Source organism: Sitophilus oryzae, unplaced genomic scaffold, assembly GCF_002938485.1.
Source record: "Sitophilus oryzae breed Bouriz unplaced genomic scaffold, Soryzae_2.0 scaffold_41_pilon_pilon, whole genome shotgun sequence".
Lineage (NCBI taxonomy): Eukaryota > Metazoa > Arthropoda > Insecta > Coleoptera > Curculionidae > Sitophilus > Sitophilus oryzae.
The window spans coordinates 1,285,848-1,302,952 of record NW_022146996.1 but is presented as its reverse complement, the minus strand read 5'-3'; the positions used below and the strand labels follow the sequence as shown (position 1 = coordinate 1,302,952).

Here is a 17,105-nt window from a genome sequence, read left to right as displayed (position 1 = left end):
GTAAACAGAATCTACCTAGACTTAATACCTGACATCCTATAAAATTGACTACCTGCTGCAAAAGAGGCGTAATTAGGCAACTGAAAATTGGTACGTGTAGGAGCTTCAGGGAGTATTTTTTTTTTCTGTTATTAGAAGCATATTTTTATGAAGAGAAATTCTGCAACTGACTCGTGTTACCAAAATCATGTCGGCCTGTGTAATTATTTACACACACTTCCCTTTAATTCACAACGCTTACGGCACTATGCAATAAAATATGAACACACATGACAAACACATTTTTGCATAAACTTATACATACATTTTGCGAGACATTTTGAGGTTATGAGTAGGGGTAAGCCACAAAGTCTTGGGTATCGATATTTTTATCGATACATCAAATAAAGGTCCATTTTCACTCCCATGAAATTTGTGCAAATCGGCTTGTGCAAACTTAATTTAATAAATTCATTGAGAGAAACGGGTGTGCACAAGCTAATTCGCATACGTGAAAGCCTAGTAACGATATATTTGTCCACAAATATCGATATAGCTACCGATATAACAGATACCGATATATCCCTTTATGAATACTTTATATCGGAAATATCTATATCTATCTATATTCTCAATATCCATATATATTCGATATGATCCTATTAGATTTCGTACAGGGTGGTTGTAAAATAATGAATAAATATCAACATCTCGAGAACGACATTTTTTGGAAATCGCTCGGCCACGTCAATTTTATTTTTTCCGGGGCAGATTATGCAAAAACTGAATATTATACAGAGCGTCTCAAAAATGCTTTGTTCAAAACATTTTTTTAATGGCAACCCTCGTGGCAACCTAATTATTATTTTTTTGCATTTTTGAATGGCCCTTAAAATTCTGAATATTTTCCATGTAAGTGCTGTACCCAAATCCAAGCTTTTTGGAGTTATTCTTATTTAAAAATTAAAAAGTGAAAAAAAATATCAGAAAAAAAAACTTTTTTAAGAGGATACCGAGGAGGATACCTTATGGAAAAAGTATTCAAAAGCCAACCCACAAATTTGGATGACTTGAAACATCGCATTCGGCGAACTACGCCCCAAATAATTCGAAATACATCCCCAGTAAATCCTCGGTACATCCCCTACATCCTCTAGTACATCCTCAGTACATCCATACATCCTCTAGTACATCCTCGGTACATCCCTACATCCTCGGTACATCTCCTACATCCTTGGTACATCCCTACATCCTCTGAAATTGCAGCCTCGGTACATCCACTACATCCTCAGTACATCCCTGGAAATCCTCATGTGTACACCATAAATCCTAGTGTTCACCCCTCGAGTTTAAGTTAACATATTTTAATAATTTCAAAATATTAATAAATAAATAAAAAATATATATATATTTCAGCCTTACATACTTTAGGTTTACATTTAAACAAAATTCTCAAGTTTTTTTTATTCTAGAAACTACAGTTGTCCGACGCACTAGTGCCGGACCCTGTATAAAAAAAAATCTTAACCAGGACGTATGTAGATACTTTTGTATGTGGTTGCCACTAATCAAATCGAGTTTTTTGATAATAATAATAATGTTTATTTTTATGCTCAATAGAGTGGCAATATAAAAATAAATAAACATAAAATAAGCATACAATAAGCATAAATTTACATTAGAAAAAAACGATCTTTTTTGTGCGAGGCATCGATTTACAACTACCAATTCCTACAATACATTTAATAAAATACCCTAAAATACAACAAACCTACTATATGTAAAATACTTCAACAATACAAATTATTTATATATATATATATATATATATATATATATATATATATATATATATATATATATATATATATATATATATATATATATATTTTTTATTCTTTTCTTTGACCTCTCAATATATATATATATATATATATATATATATATATATATATATATATATATATATATATATATATATATATATATATATATATATATATATAATATATATATATATACACCGATGTTGAGATCAACACCGGTGCCGTGTCGATAAGGTGCCGTTTGTTTATTTTTCTTTTAGTTCTTTTTAATGTAATATTCTTTAGTTTATCTAACAGCTATGAATTTTTGTTTCTTTATGGTTTGTTTTGTTTTCTGTTTGTTTTTGATTAAACAATTTTTTACTTTATAGTTTTTTATCTGACGCTTTCACTTTACTTTAGTGATTAGTCTGGCAAAAAAAATATATTTAAATTTGAAAGCTTTAAGTCAAAGTCGGTGCGCTTTAATAAACGATAAAAATAAGCACCGATACGACATTATTATTATCACGTTTATTTTGAACTTATTAATTAACATTATTTCTTCTTTACCAAAGTTTACCAAACATCGGTGTCGTAGTCAAAACCGGTATCGAGATGAACACCGGTGTTGTAGATGAATACCGGTATCGAAATAAACACCGGTGTCGTTGTCGGATAGCCCATATTTGGCCACCGGTGTCAGCCAAACACCGGTGTTAAAACGGTGTTCCGGTGTTTGGAACAGGCCTAATGACACCACCACACGCAGGCCAATCCATGAAATTTTTGATTTTTTTTTTGTTGGCGAACATCCCAAGACCCGACTTAACTATGTTTGTATATGTTATAGTTTCCGAGATACCAATGCTCGTACCTCGAATTTGTAGCACCCTGTATATGTAGTATTTTGTATATTTTATTTATTCTTTTAAAACTACTTTTAACTATTACACGTTTTATATGTATACTGTACAAAAAGTAACTTATATTTATAGAGAAACGCAATTTTTTTTCACCTGTTCTATTTCCTTCGAATGCTCTCTGCATCATATCTGTTAATGGTTTTCTGTAATGATTTAATTTCTGCTTCCATGCTTATGCTTTACCTTGCCCACACCCGTAAAAACCGGCAACACTGTATCGGTCGCACCGGCTCCTCGCCGGCCCCTTTTGATGCTGTCTCTCTGTCTGTCAACCGGTCATTTATATTATTCTCTGTCTTACACGTTAAAATCCTATACACAGTAATCAAATGACCAGGTCGGTATAGGTATTTTTTTACGAAAATGCTTATATGTGAGAGATTTTAGGTCACATACCTATTTAAATCTATACCACAACGGGTTCATTTCTTGATTATAGATTCGATAGATCGATTTTGAAAAGACCTATTTAAGTATTTTTATGTATAATATTGAAGACAACATTGGAAGAATAATGTGACTGCCAGTGTATATTATTCTCAGTTACGTTAAACTATATTCCACTGTCAATACTTAATTTTATGATGGTATAGCATTAAGGTACCTATATAATATAATTATTATATATTATAAAAGTACCGTTTTATCTGCAAGACCAATCCAAGACCGACCAATGCAAGGCTTGCAGAAGACCAAGAATACAAGACTCTTGTGTTCTTGCATTTTTTGCACGATTTTATGCTATAGAATGTAGAAAGAGTAGAAGGGGGATTAATCACCGCGATCTTAAAAATCTATTTTGTTCTCCTTTCTTGAGTTATAAATTATCATACAGTCTTTAAGTCATCATACATGGGGATCTTCCCATCCTCCTCTGGCAACAGATTTTCATCCTGCGAGAAGTGGGAATCTACCTGTTACGAGGATATACACCCTTCCGCAACCGTGGAAAGGTGTATATCCTCGTAAGAGGTAGTAGATAACCTCATCTCCGTTTTCTTTACCTCTTTAACTTGGTCTCTCCTTAGAAATGATACCGGTGTTGTCCCGAACCTTCAGGGTGTTTCAAAAAACATGTGCCATCTCTTGTGGGGATATTCTTCACATAAAAATAAGGTTCATACGACATATTTAGTACCTATAAAAGAATTTTTATTTTTGTTGTTTATTCTATGTTTGGCACTAATACATAATACATAAACGCGGATTTATCATCCAAAAATATTTTCGTCAATCAGATATTACACATTTTAATATGGCAACATTGTCTCTTTCAGTTCCATACCGTCTTCGATATGCCTTCGCTGGCCGAATTAGAGAATATAAGTGTTTTATGCGTTGGCCGCAGAACGATTGATGTCTCCACTGTACAGCACTTGAGACGTAAGGGGAAATAAAATCAGCCTTGTCACGAATTCACCCGTTATGGTTGCGTATCTTCACAATTCTTTCAATCAACGATAATATGCATTAGATGATTTGAACCAAGAAAAGCAAAATGATAAAAGTAATTTGTGGTATATGAACAATTACAATTATTGTATACTAAGAAGAGTAAAAAATATGTTTTGCAATGGTGTGTATATAAAGCATAATATTACCAAATCGATAGATAAATTAGAAACCGACAACCATAGAAATTACACAATATATTTTAATTGATTTAATTAGATCTGGCACATTAATATTTATAGCGTTTTGAATATAGAGAGCTAATTTTCATGCATTATCAGTGCAGTAATTACACCTTAATAAAAATCAGAATTTAGTCTCCGTACCCTAAATTAAATTATTTCCTAAATTTTGACCTTTATTATTTTTTTAAATAATAATATCCTATTTAATAATTTTGCTATGGTACCCGGTAGCGTAATACAGCCTTTACTGCCGTCGTTATGAGTCCTATTGTTGGCATACCATTAGTTGAATTTTTTCAAATTTGCCTAGGTGAACTAAGCCTTAACATAGTACTTGGAATTTACCAAGGAATGGGCTGGGTTAACTCGTAACTCGTAGTGCTGGTCACACAGAATTCTTAACATACCGATGGAGACCCTAGTAAGAGTGTAACCTGCTATGTAAAAGAGACAATTATTATTAATAATAAAGACGTATCTGCAGTTTTGGAAGTAAATGTAGAAAATTAAATAAATCAGACGGACTGTTGTATTTTTACATTTATTAAAAAAATATATATATACCGTATGAAAAAATGTGAACTTTTAATTACACTTTCCATATAATTTTACATACATATAAAAGCAGTGATCTTTATTTACAACTCTGACGCCGTTTTTTATTCTACTGTATATCATCAGTTGTAGAGATTATATTCGTAGACATAAATTAATATAAAAACTAATATTAAGCTTATACTTTTCTGTCTGTATATTCGTCACAATGTATATTTTAAAATATTTTTTATTGAATGTAACTTTTCTAAAAAAAATCAAATTTACCAATTTTATTAAAATTATTAAGATTTCAACAACTGCAATAAAAATTAAATTACATATTAAAATCGTAAAACTTTATTTGAAAATGATGATTTATTTGTAATTTTACCGTAGTATCACAGTTCTGTGGTAGTACCTACAGCCAATATTTAGCAAACTGAATAATGCCGGGACCCCATTAAGCCACACGCCACGCCACGCTATCCCACGTGAGCTCACGTAAGCCCACGTGTTGCGACGTTGGTAGGAGTGTACACATGAGATCTCGGACAGACGAATCGCCCATCACACGTCTGATCGAGTGGGATGGCGTGAGCCCTAGTGCGTACGCAACACATGTAATTAAATGGAAAAACATACGCACAGATCTTCATGACGTGGGGTGGCATGGCGTGGCGTGTGGCCTAATGGGGTCCCGTCTTAAACATTTATTTTTGGCCATTTTTAACCAATACAAGTTTTTTTCGATGTAGCAACAAAAATAAGTCCTGTAATAAGTTGTATTGAAGTTTAGAACTTTCCTATTTTCGTACGGGATAGATATTATTTTTATTTTAAAATAAAATAATAATATTTTTAAATTAGTAATAATTTCATTAAAAATGAAACCCGTTGCTTGTTCTTGTAGAAAGTAAATTAAGTGTTATTTATTTACTTAAAATTAAATTAAATTGATAGTCTTTTTGTCTTAATAAATACCAAATTAAGAATACTCAGCAGCATAAATATTTTCGGATTAATATTATGAAAACAAATCAGAAAAAATCTACAAGCTAGATTTACTATTCTGTCTATTAGATTTATAGTATTCTTATAACAAATAATTTTTAAATTATGCAAACCTCGATGCAAACAGTCTCTGAACTCTCAATGAACTTAAATACCGAGTGTTTCTCAAAAGTGGCTCACCCCATAATTTTTTTATTCTTTTAGATAAAATAACGGGATTTAGTATATTAGTATATGACATAAATTAGGATTGATTGACGAATATAATTCTTATTAGTCACTTGTCATGTTTTACAGGAAATTAATACAACTTATAATTTTTAAATGACCCTCTGTGTTTTTTGGCTACTTCATTTGATAAAAAATTATAATCATTCTGAATAGAATGACATATCCTATGTCAGCTTTTGACTTTTTCAGTTAAAAAGATAGTATTTTAAATTTGAATTTAGGGGGCCATGGCCATAATTGTAACGACAATTTGACTCAAAATACCAAATGTGTGGTACCAAATTATTTTTTTCCAAATATTCTAATGAGCCACCGTCATAAGTTATGATTAAAAATACGATTTGGGCATCTTTTAACGGCTCAGACAAGATATTAGAAACATTAGACGATCAAATCTATTTTCAAGGCTCCTTGATTAAAGATTAGTGTTTTTAACACAGTAATGGCACTCTGAATTCAAATTTAAAATGCGATTTTTTAAGCGAGAATGTCATTCTATTCCGAATGTAATTTTCTATCTAATAAAGTAAAAAAATACCGAGGGTGATATTTAAAATTAAAAGTTGTAATCATTTCCGGTGAAACAGAAAGTGTGAACATTTTTATGTCATATGCTAACGTACCAAATCTCGTTTGTTTAGCTGAAAAAATATCAAAGTTATAGAAGTGAGCCACTTTTAAGAAATACCCGGTACATCCCTATTAATAATTACCTATACTTTGTGTAGAAGATGTATCAGGAATGACAACACTGCTACAACTTAATTTTTACTTTACTTCATATTTTCAATCTTGTTATTAGTCTTCTTACTATTTAATCTTGTTAAATATTAGAAAGGTGTATAGGTGTATTGAATAAACTTAAAAATATAAATTACAAAATTAGTGCTGCTGAATTAGTCATTGCAATGTTATTTTATATCATGCAAGATAGACCCAACTAAGCATATAAGCTAATGTAATGAATACAATTGTATTTTAACTAGATATTCATATCACGGTAAATTTAAAATACCGCTAAGTTTGTTCAGGGAGAACATGTGCTGTATACCACATGGAGGTAACCGACATATTATAGGTACCGCTCATACTGGTTATAAAGCTAAATATTTTTTTTTTAAATATGTAGGGTATCTACAGGACAAATATTAGTGAAATATATTTTTTTTATCTTTATGAATATAGTAGATTTATATTGCACCGTATGATCAAAATAATATATGATCTACAACTTTTGATTTTTTAATTACCATTAAGAGTAAAAAAATTCTAATATATGTACCTTCCCATAAGAATTTTTAACTGTCAACGTACAAGAATACTTTATGCTAAAACTTGCAGTAAAAAGACCATAGTAGAAGTCTTGCAGAACATCTGTATAATATGTTCTTATTTAAAAATATAAAAAGATTTCATATTGGATGATTCACGGCGATGCCGATGGTACGTTAGACCCTTGTTTATATATTAATAGTTAGTCAATGTGCCTGTATAAGTCGATGCTGCCAACTGGTGGCAAAAATTAAAACGTAAAAAGGGGCGGAGACTATTGAATTTGGCAAAGAAGTAGGGACTAGGAATTCTTCGAATTTAATTCTCGGTAAAGAATAAAATATCTTATCTGCTTTGAACCGAATTTTTACCTCAAAGCGTTATTTACATTTTTTATTTTTGGATATGGATTTATATTTATTTTGATTTTCATGGCCCCTTGTTAAATACTAAATTATTATATTAGGTATATATATATATTTTATTTCTAGATGGATAATTAAAAAAATATATGAAACTATACCTACCTACCTCTGTAACTTTGTAAAAAGTATGACGGATTTAACATAATGTTTTTTTTTTTTAAATGTAACTCCTATTTTATTTTAGATCCTGCGTAAAATTATTACTTTTTTATGTATAATCCTTGTATAATGGTGTAACCTAAAACTAGTTTTCTAATATTTCAATTTGTTGATGAAGAAAAAATATTAGATACTATGTAGATATTTAAGGCAGATGCTACAGGGTGTTCAACATATATTAATGGTTAATTCTACGTATTTAAAATTAAAAAAATATCTGCAGACTCTTTCAATGACACAGCCTATACTGAGTGTTTTTTTTTAAAGTGGTTCACCTCTATAACTTTTTTATTTTTTCAGATTCCGAGAAAAAAACTAAATTGGGAATGTTAGTAGGTATATGACATAAATCGAGATTGATTCGTATTCAGTTAGTTTCGGTCACTTCCTGTTTCACCGGAAATGTATACATTTGATTTTTAAATGGTACCCTCGGTATTTTTTATACCGTAAGATCGAATAAAAACGGCGTCAGCGATGGCTATGAAATGAACATCGATGACATTTCTCATATAAATTTACATATAAAATGACAGCGCTTTTCATTTCATAGCCATTGCTGACGCCGTTTTTATTCGATCATACGGTACTTTATTTGATAGAAAATGACATTCTGAATAGAATGACAACTTTTGACATCAACAATCATATGTCAACTTTTGACATTTTCAATTAAATCAAAAATAGCATTTTAAAATTCAATCTAGTGTCATGGCTGTGTTAAAACCATTATTTTTTAATCAAGGATTAATCAAGGAGCTTTGGAAAAATTGATTTGGTCGTCTAATATTTTTTGTGTCTTTTCCTGGTCAGTTGAAATATGCCCATTTCGTATTTTAATCATAACTCAATTTTTTTTAATGAAACGAGAGTGGCTCATTAGCATATTTGGAAAAGCATTTTTTGATACCTAATAAATTTTGGTACCTAATTTTGGTAAATAATTTGGTACCACACACTCCGTATGTCGAGTCAAACTGTCGTTATCTTTACGACCGGTTACATGTTGTTTATTATCATGGCACTCTACTAGATTGAACTTTAAAATACTATTTTTTAAGTAAAAGAGTCAAAAGTTGACATTGAATTATTCTATTGAGAATGCCATATTCTGCAAAATAAAGTAAAAAAATACCGACGGTACCATTTAAAAACCAAAAGTTGTAGTCATTTCCGGTGAAACAAGAAATGACCGAAACTAATTGAATACATCAATCAAGCTACTTTTGAAAAACACCCGATATATTATAATTCTTTCTGATAGATTTTACAAAATCCTTCAACTTCTATTAAGAATGTCATATAACTAAATAAATCACTTTACTTAATGTTTAATAATAAATAATTTTTGTTTTGTCATATGGCAACTTGTTATAATGTAAATGAATTAAAAGAAGGATAAAATTCAGAACAGATTGCAAGCTGTTGAGTATAGGTGTACTTAATATACTTTCTTAACAAATGTTGAAAGGTTTTGTAAAATCACTAGAAAAAATAATAATATATATATCGGATCAGCCAAAAAAAATGTTTGAACACAGTGTAGCATCTAACTGCAAGTATTTTTACATATAAATATATTTTTTTTTCATCTCTGTAAAACACTCCTACCAAATTTGTGTAGTCCAACTTCGGAAACAACTGACAGTTAAGTAACATAGGAATAAAATTTTACTTTTTTTTTAAATTGTAAATACTTACTAACGTTATTTATAAAAAAAAGTTATAGAATTTTAGGCAGAATCGAAAATAAAATAAAAATGGAGTTTTGCATTAAAAAACATGTATCCGCCACATTTTTTGAAGCAACCAGTATACTCAAAAATAACATTTGAACTGTGTCTCTAAAGATTCTCTATACCCTTTTTTTTATTTTTTTGGAATTCCCAAAACAAACGAGATAATTAACTTTATTTCTTTCGTGATATCTCATTTTATAATATTTCGGAAGAATTAATCAGGTATCTTATTTTTATAATTATTAGAAATAAATCGGAATTAAAGGATAAGGGATATGTAAATATATACCATACGATAAAAAAAAACGGCCTCAGAGGTGGTTTGGAAATGAATATCGATGTCATTTGTACGTAAACAAATAGACGCCGTTTTTTTTTCGCTCATACCGTATAAGAAAAAAAATTTAATAAAGCAAACGCATTTATTAATACATGTATATAGATTTACATGGTATGAAGAAATTCGCATTATGATCTCTGAAGGTCCCACCAATGCTTGGTTAAAGTGGCGAGTACGACCACTTAGCAGTCACACCTATAATAATTTAATAAAATATGAATATAATAAACAAACTTATTTCTTTTAGTTTTTTAAAAGCGAGTTATATGTGTTAAGTGGTTTTTGATTATTTTAGACTAATTTTTTTAGACATATGATTATTTTAGACCAAATTGTCTGCCCACTCAAACGTCTTTCAAAATTATAATGTAGGAAATTCTTAATATGTTTTAATTGGGAATACTTTTAGAAAGTTTCATTTTCACCAAACAAAACTACGTGTGTATAATAAATTGCAGTATAATCAACTATAATGCACGATATATACTGGGGGCGTCAAAACTAGATGTTGGGTTTTTCTCAATTATTTCGAACAGAAGTCCAATTTTTTCTCCAAAAATTTTGTCCAACTTTGTTTTGAAAAATAATTTTTAAATCCATAATCGATGTTTATACAGCAATGTCCTCTTTTAGAATAGATAATTATTTTCAGCTGCATCGATAAAATAAATCATATTTACTGATGCCAAGTAAAAAAATAATTAGGAAATTATTTTAGACATCTAATTCTTAATTTTTGTCGCTGATAAATAGATACATCACTTTTGACGACAAACCTACTAATAAAAATTGCGTAAAACAAATCATGTTTATTCGCAAAGAGACAATTGAAAACAATTTAATAACTATTAATTTGGGATATAGATCTTAATAAAACAAAAGTTGCATAAAAGCTTTGTTGATTTATGATATAAAATACAGTGTTTCATTTGAAATAGCAAAGAAAAATATAATATCTAGTTTTGACTCATCCTGTATATAATAAACAATTTAGTCTATTTTAATATTATTATATGAATTATATAATTATTAATTATTAACTTAAATTAGTTCCAGTAAAAAACGTCGATATTACCTATTTTTAACTTAACTTAGAAAGAGAGGGCTTTAAATATATATTTTATTATATAAACAATAAAATTCAATCCAAAAAGGGTCAAAATATATTCTTTGGTCAAAATGAACTCTATACGACTACGACATTATGGTATTTTTTGGAATGACAATTTAATAACAAATCCACCAAGCAAAAATACAAAATATAGCCTTTCTTTTCACAAACTCATAACCTTTGCTCATAACTAATAACTTTAAAAGTAAATATATATTTGAATCATCCTGTATATCTATAAAAATACCTCCCTGTCAAATTTACGCTACTTTTGCAAGCATATTTTACAAAAAATATGATTTGAGTGAAAATATAAAATAGGAAATCTGATATGAAGCTTTATCTAAACACAGGGTTGACTGTAGATAAAAAATATTTTACGTTATCAAGTTATTAAGAAAAATTCTCGGAAAAATTATAAAATACACAATATATCTGACAATTCCAAAAAAGCAAAGTGAGAAATGAAACAATTTATAGCATAAAATCAGTATTTTTTTAAACTTTTAAGCAAACTGGGCATTATCGTTTAATCTATCTATCAATCTATCAAATGTTTATTATTAAACTTATCTCAGACTCTATAACATTTTTCCCAAGAGTGATTTAAAACAAATTTATATGAATTTAGAAATAAATATGAACAGTATTTACTTACCTGTAAAACAGATGCTTTTTGCTTAATTAAATATGTTGGAAAATATTATCCAGTAGGTACAAATACACAACACTTAAACACAACAAAATAAACTAATAAAATAATAGTTTCTAATCCAAATTTCACAAATACTGTTTATGTTTCTTCGCGAGGGACGAAAAAACTGAATTTTTTAATTACTCAGATATGCATTAAGGTATATTTCAATTCAAAAGCTTATAAATATTTATTTTTATAAGACATAACCTAAACGAAACGAAATTACAAGTCGAGAAAGATCAACAAAACTGCCGAATTTAGAAGCGAATATAACTTTTTTTCCTTTTTTCTTGTCACAGTTGAAACAAACAAGGATAAAGCTATTTTCGTAAAACATGGGTGAAACGTGCTAATAAGTGGCCCAATAGATGTGACCTCGCGCCCTTCCATTTTTGAACGATGGGCGGGTTTAACGGATTCCCCTCAAAGAAAATCGTAGGGGAATACAAAAATTCAGAACGGGCAAGGCGCCACCTAGAAGACGGGCTTGTACTAAGCCCTCATTGTACATCTATTTATACATAATCAAGGGTTAGACGTTTATGGAGAACCGGTGAACTAGAAAACGTTATCGATCACATAATATACGGAAATGTTGAAATGCGACAGCTACCAGCAGCAACAACAATACAGCAGTTAGCATTTTTCTCAATATCCCTATTTCTTTCTATTGAACTCTGACTTGGCTGTGTCGTGGTTTTCCATAACTTCCAGCTTCTTACCTCAAGCTACACTGTATTGATGTATACTTTTTTATTAATTATTGGTACATACATATACAGGGTGCTACAAATTCGAGGTACGAGCATTGGTATCTAGGAAACCGTAATACATATGTAGATGGTTAAATTGGGGCAAAGTTGCGTCTTGGGATGTTCACCAAGATGCCATCAAAAAAGTTTTAGAAATTTCAAGGATTGCTGAGTTTTTTGGAAAAAACGGATTTTTTTGAAAATCAATTTTATTTTTTCCTGACGTTACTTTTTAGAAAATCAAAAAACTAATTGCACATTCTCATAGCAACTTTATCAGGCCTATCTGATAATATTTAGTTTTTCAAATTAGCTGTTAATTTGTGAGACACAGAGGCCAACTTAATTTTTTTAAATACGAACCTGCATTTTTTATTTCAGATTTAGAAAGAACTCGGCCTCCTGAGTACAATAATGTGCCACACTTAATATTTTTTTTTCTTTCGGATATTTGAACACTATTTATTTAAACTAATTTCAAGTCCGGCTCTTTTTTTTTAATATTTAATCTATTCATTGTTACAATATTGAGGAATTTTAAAACTGAACAATGACGTGAAATTAATCATTGAAAGAGGAAAATCAAATACAAGAAATAATATGAAATAAATAATATAAACAATAAAATCATTTCCTCAGAAGATGGATTGGGAATGGTGGAGCAGCATAATGGCCAGCAAGGTTCCTGAATCTGTGTCTTGACGTCATTTGTAAAAGTGAAATCAATATACCCCAACATTTACAACAAAGAGTACAAAATGCATTCGGAAGTATAAGAAGATCTGTTAAAAGGGCTATACATAAAATTGAACGAAAAATAGATGTGTGCAATAGGGAGGGTGGTATTAAATAAACCCTACATGTAGAGCACTAGAAATTTGTTCGTAGAAGTTGATATATTTATAATAAGTAGGATTAATATTAGGTATACATATTATTAGAGCATACATTGAGATTTCAAATTAACAAAAAAAGTTAAAAATAAAATTTTTAAATTGCTGACATGGATATTATTTATTTAAATCTTTCAATTGGCTCGATTTTCCATATTGTTGAGATGAATATAATCAGGTTAAATAATTTAAAAATCCAGAGTCGGGCTTGAAATTATTTTATATAATAATTAAACAGTTTTGTTGTTGTTAAAGTATCTAAAACAAAGAAAATTATAAAGTGTGGCATATCGTTCTACGCAGGAGACCGAATTATTTCAAAGCCTCAAATAAAAAATGCAGGTCCCTATTTAAAAAAATTAAATTGGCCTATGCATCTCACAAATTATCAGATAATTTGAAAATCTAAAAATACTGTCAGATAGTTCTGACAAAGTGGCTATGAGAATGTTCAATTAGTTTTTTGATTTTCTAAAAAGCAACGTAAGGAAAAAATAAAATTGATTTTCAAAAAATCCGTTTTTTGGACGGATATGTTTTTTGTTATGGAACTTAGGACAGTTTACTAATAAAACATGAGCAACCGATTTTTTGGCACTTAGAACATTATTTACTTGAAGTCTTCATTTGACTTTCACAAAAATAAAGAAAAAACTACCCATGCATAAATTTTAGTATAAATATTTTCCAACTCAACCGACGATCGATTTATTTTGTAAAATGGTGCCTTTAGTATTCACTACATTTTTTTTCTCTTGTACAAAACGCTACATCGCATAGTTTTTGAGAAAAAAAATGGAGAATTTATTTTTCCAAATCAGACAAACAAAATCCTACAAAATATACAGGACGTTTCTCCAAAAAATCCTATATAGTTATTTCGCCACTGCAAGAAAATCTACAAAATAAAATAGTTATTTTTTGTAAACACTGCTGGCGTTAATCCAAATGAAAACATACTTGTCAGTTATTAGCAGTTAGGTTTATAGATATAGTCTATAAAATGAATAACTTTGAATTTTGACCGTTATTTTTTACCAACATGGCAAATATAAAATCCCTCTGTCAAAAAAGTTACTGATATTCTTTAAATTGAGTGCCTGAACGAATCAGATAGGTAACTCTTTTTACTTTCGTGAAATAGAAAAGGAAAATAATAAAACAAGTGACAGTTCTTCCTCTTCTTGCAAAAATTAACACGAAATGTCATAATTGTCAGAAGAGAAATGTCATCAGCTTTTTACAATTCTAAATATCAGACCAATGCCGTCTCTAATAGAACAGTCTCGGAGCGAGATTTATGACGTTACGCTAGTTAGATACTACGGATTAATAAATATGTTGTAGAATACATGGAAAACATAATTATTCCTTGTATTTTTGGTTTGTATTTTAAAAATGATATAGTTTACATGAAATATACATAATATACAGTTAATAAATACAATATATATACCTATTTATAGTAATAAATACTTTGGCAAATAAACTATGAACTATACAAATGCACAGTGGTGGATACAGAGTGAGGGCCCATGGGCCCCCCCCCCCCTAAAATCTGTAAATTGGGTTAAATATTAGGCTTTTGGGTTAAAAATGGCGCCCTAAAAGGCATATTTGGCACTATTTTTTATTTTGGGCCCCACCTAAAATAAATTTCTGTATCCGCCCCTGCAAATGCAGCAAATGTTTTACAATATACAAATAATGAATAGGTACATAACATAACGGGTAAACTGTAAAATATATTTTAAATTTTGGGGTTTGAAAATCGATGTAATTTAACAAAAAACATTCAATATCTACTAATAGTGATGTATTATTATTTGCATTCACAAAATTTATATGTATATTTTGCAAGTATCAATGTTCGAAAAATTATATTTGCAAATAATACAATATCATAGAAAAAAAGGCGTCAGCGATGGTTATGAAATAAAGGTCGCTGTCATTTTATATGTAAAATTATTCTAAAATTTTTGATTTTCGAAAAAAATACAAGGAATAATTGTTTTCCATGTATTCTATAAGATATTTATTAATCCGTAGTATCTAACTAGCTTGACGTCATAAATCTTGCTCCTAGGCTGTTCTATTAGAGACGGCATTGCGTCAGCATGGCCGCAAGTTGCTAACCTAATAAAATTAACACTAGAAAAGCCCGCAGGAACTGTCAAATTCAAAGTTATTTGTTTCACAGACTATATACAAATTCGCCTAACGAACAAAAAATGCTTAACGTTTCGGAAAGTTTATCTCTTTCCTTCTTTTATTTTATTTTGTAGATTTTCTTGCAGTGGTATAGACATTTTATACAGGTACAGGTGCACATAGGTATAGACATTTTATACAGGAAGTTCTAATATTCCGTGGACATAGAACAAGTACGTATTTTTTTAACCAAATAAGTTAATTGCACATACTTTACCTTTATACAAAATTGCTTCGTTTTTCCGTTAAAGGACATCAATTAAAAAATAAACTCGAACATTAATTAATTTAAAATTTATTAATTATTTAAACATTTTTTGTGAAGCTATAATTTGTAGTATTAACATAAAATTCCATATTTTTGCGAACTAGATTATTAGAGCATAATTTTATTCGCATCTATAGCTTGATGTAATAAAAAACATTTTTTGGTCGGCTTCTTAAAAATTATTTTTTCTTCAAAAAGTAGGTATGCGTGGTGGCGTTTTTTTACAAGAAACAAAAAATGTAGTAAATACTAGAAGGGCCATTCCACAAAAAAAAATCGGTCAGTTGAGTTGGTAAATATTTCTACTAAAATTTATGGATGGGTGTAGTTTTCACCCTTTCCGTACTTTATCTTGATTTTTGTGAATGTTAAACATAGACCCAGATAACGGTTCTCAAAATATCTGAAAAAAGTTTATTTTTAAAGCTTGATGCCCTCTAACGGACAAACGAAACACTCTTGTATAGAGGTAAATTGACTCCAATGAACTTATTTTGATTCCAAAAATACCTAGTAGTTCTATGTCCACGGTTGTGTCCACGGAATATTGGGACACCCTGTATATGTAGGTATGCTTGTAAGTCAAGTTGTTTATTATGTAATTTTTCTATAAACAAAGATAAAATAATTACCCATAGACTCACATTAAAAAAATACAGTCGCCTTCCTTATACATATTAATAATTCTTTGAATGCTGTAAAATATTAAAGGTGGGGCCCGTTATAAATTAGTTAGTTATGCGATCGTTATACAATCATACCATATCATGGGTAAAAGTGCATTCATAATATTTAAATTTATAATAGATGGTATACTAAACATATAACATGTTATACCCGTATATGAATATTTTTCTTATATTAATAAGTATTACTTAACTAATATTTATACATATATAAATAAAAAATGAAACCATTTTTTTTGTTCTTCCATAGTTTTTATTCTCATCAATTTAGAACAACTGGTTCAACTCAGGATTTAATGAAAGAAAAAATGGATTTATAACCAAAAATTTAAAGATTCGAAATCCAACTGATTTTTATGGTATTTTTCTATAATCTTAAAATTTAAAAAAAAATTATTTGCTAACTTTATTGCGATTTTGCTGATA

General features: G+C 29.5%; 1 protein-coding gene and 1 long non-coding RNA gene across 3 annotated transcripts in view; one reads left to right on the top strand and one right to left on the bottom strand.

Annotated features, from left to right (window-relative positions):
• Positions 1-17,105, top strand: part of LOC115885813 — a 96,127-nt gene that overhangs the window by 14,445 nt on the left and 64,577 nt on the right. The gene's annotated exons all lie outside the window — the stretch shown is intronic.
• On the bottom strand, positions 10,130-12,396 carry LOC115885814. The gene is made up of 2 exons (XR_004050789.1): positions 11,831-12,396; positions 10,130-10,256 (listed from the first exon to the last, which is right to left on the bottom strand). It is a non-coding gene; the product is annotated as an uncharacterized LOC115885814 (long non-coding RNA).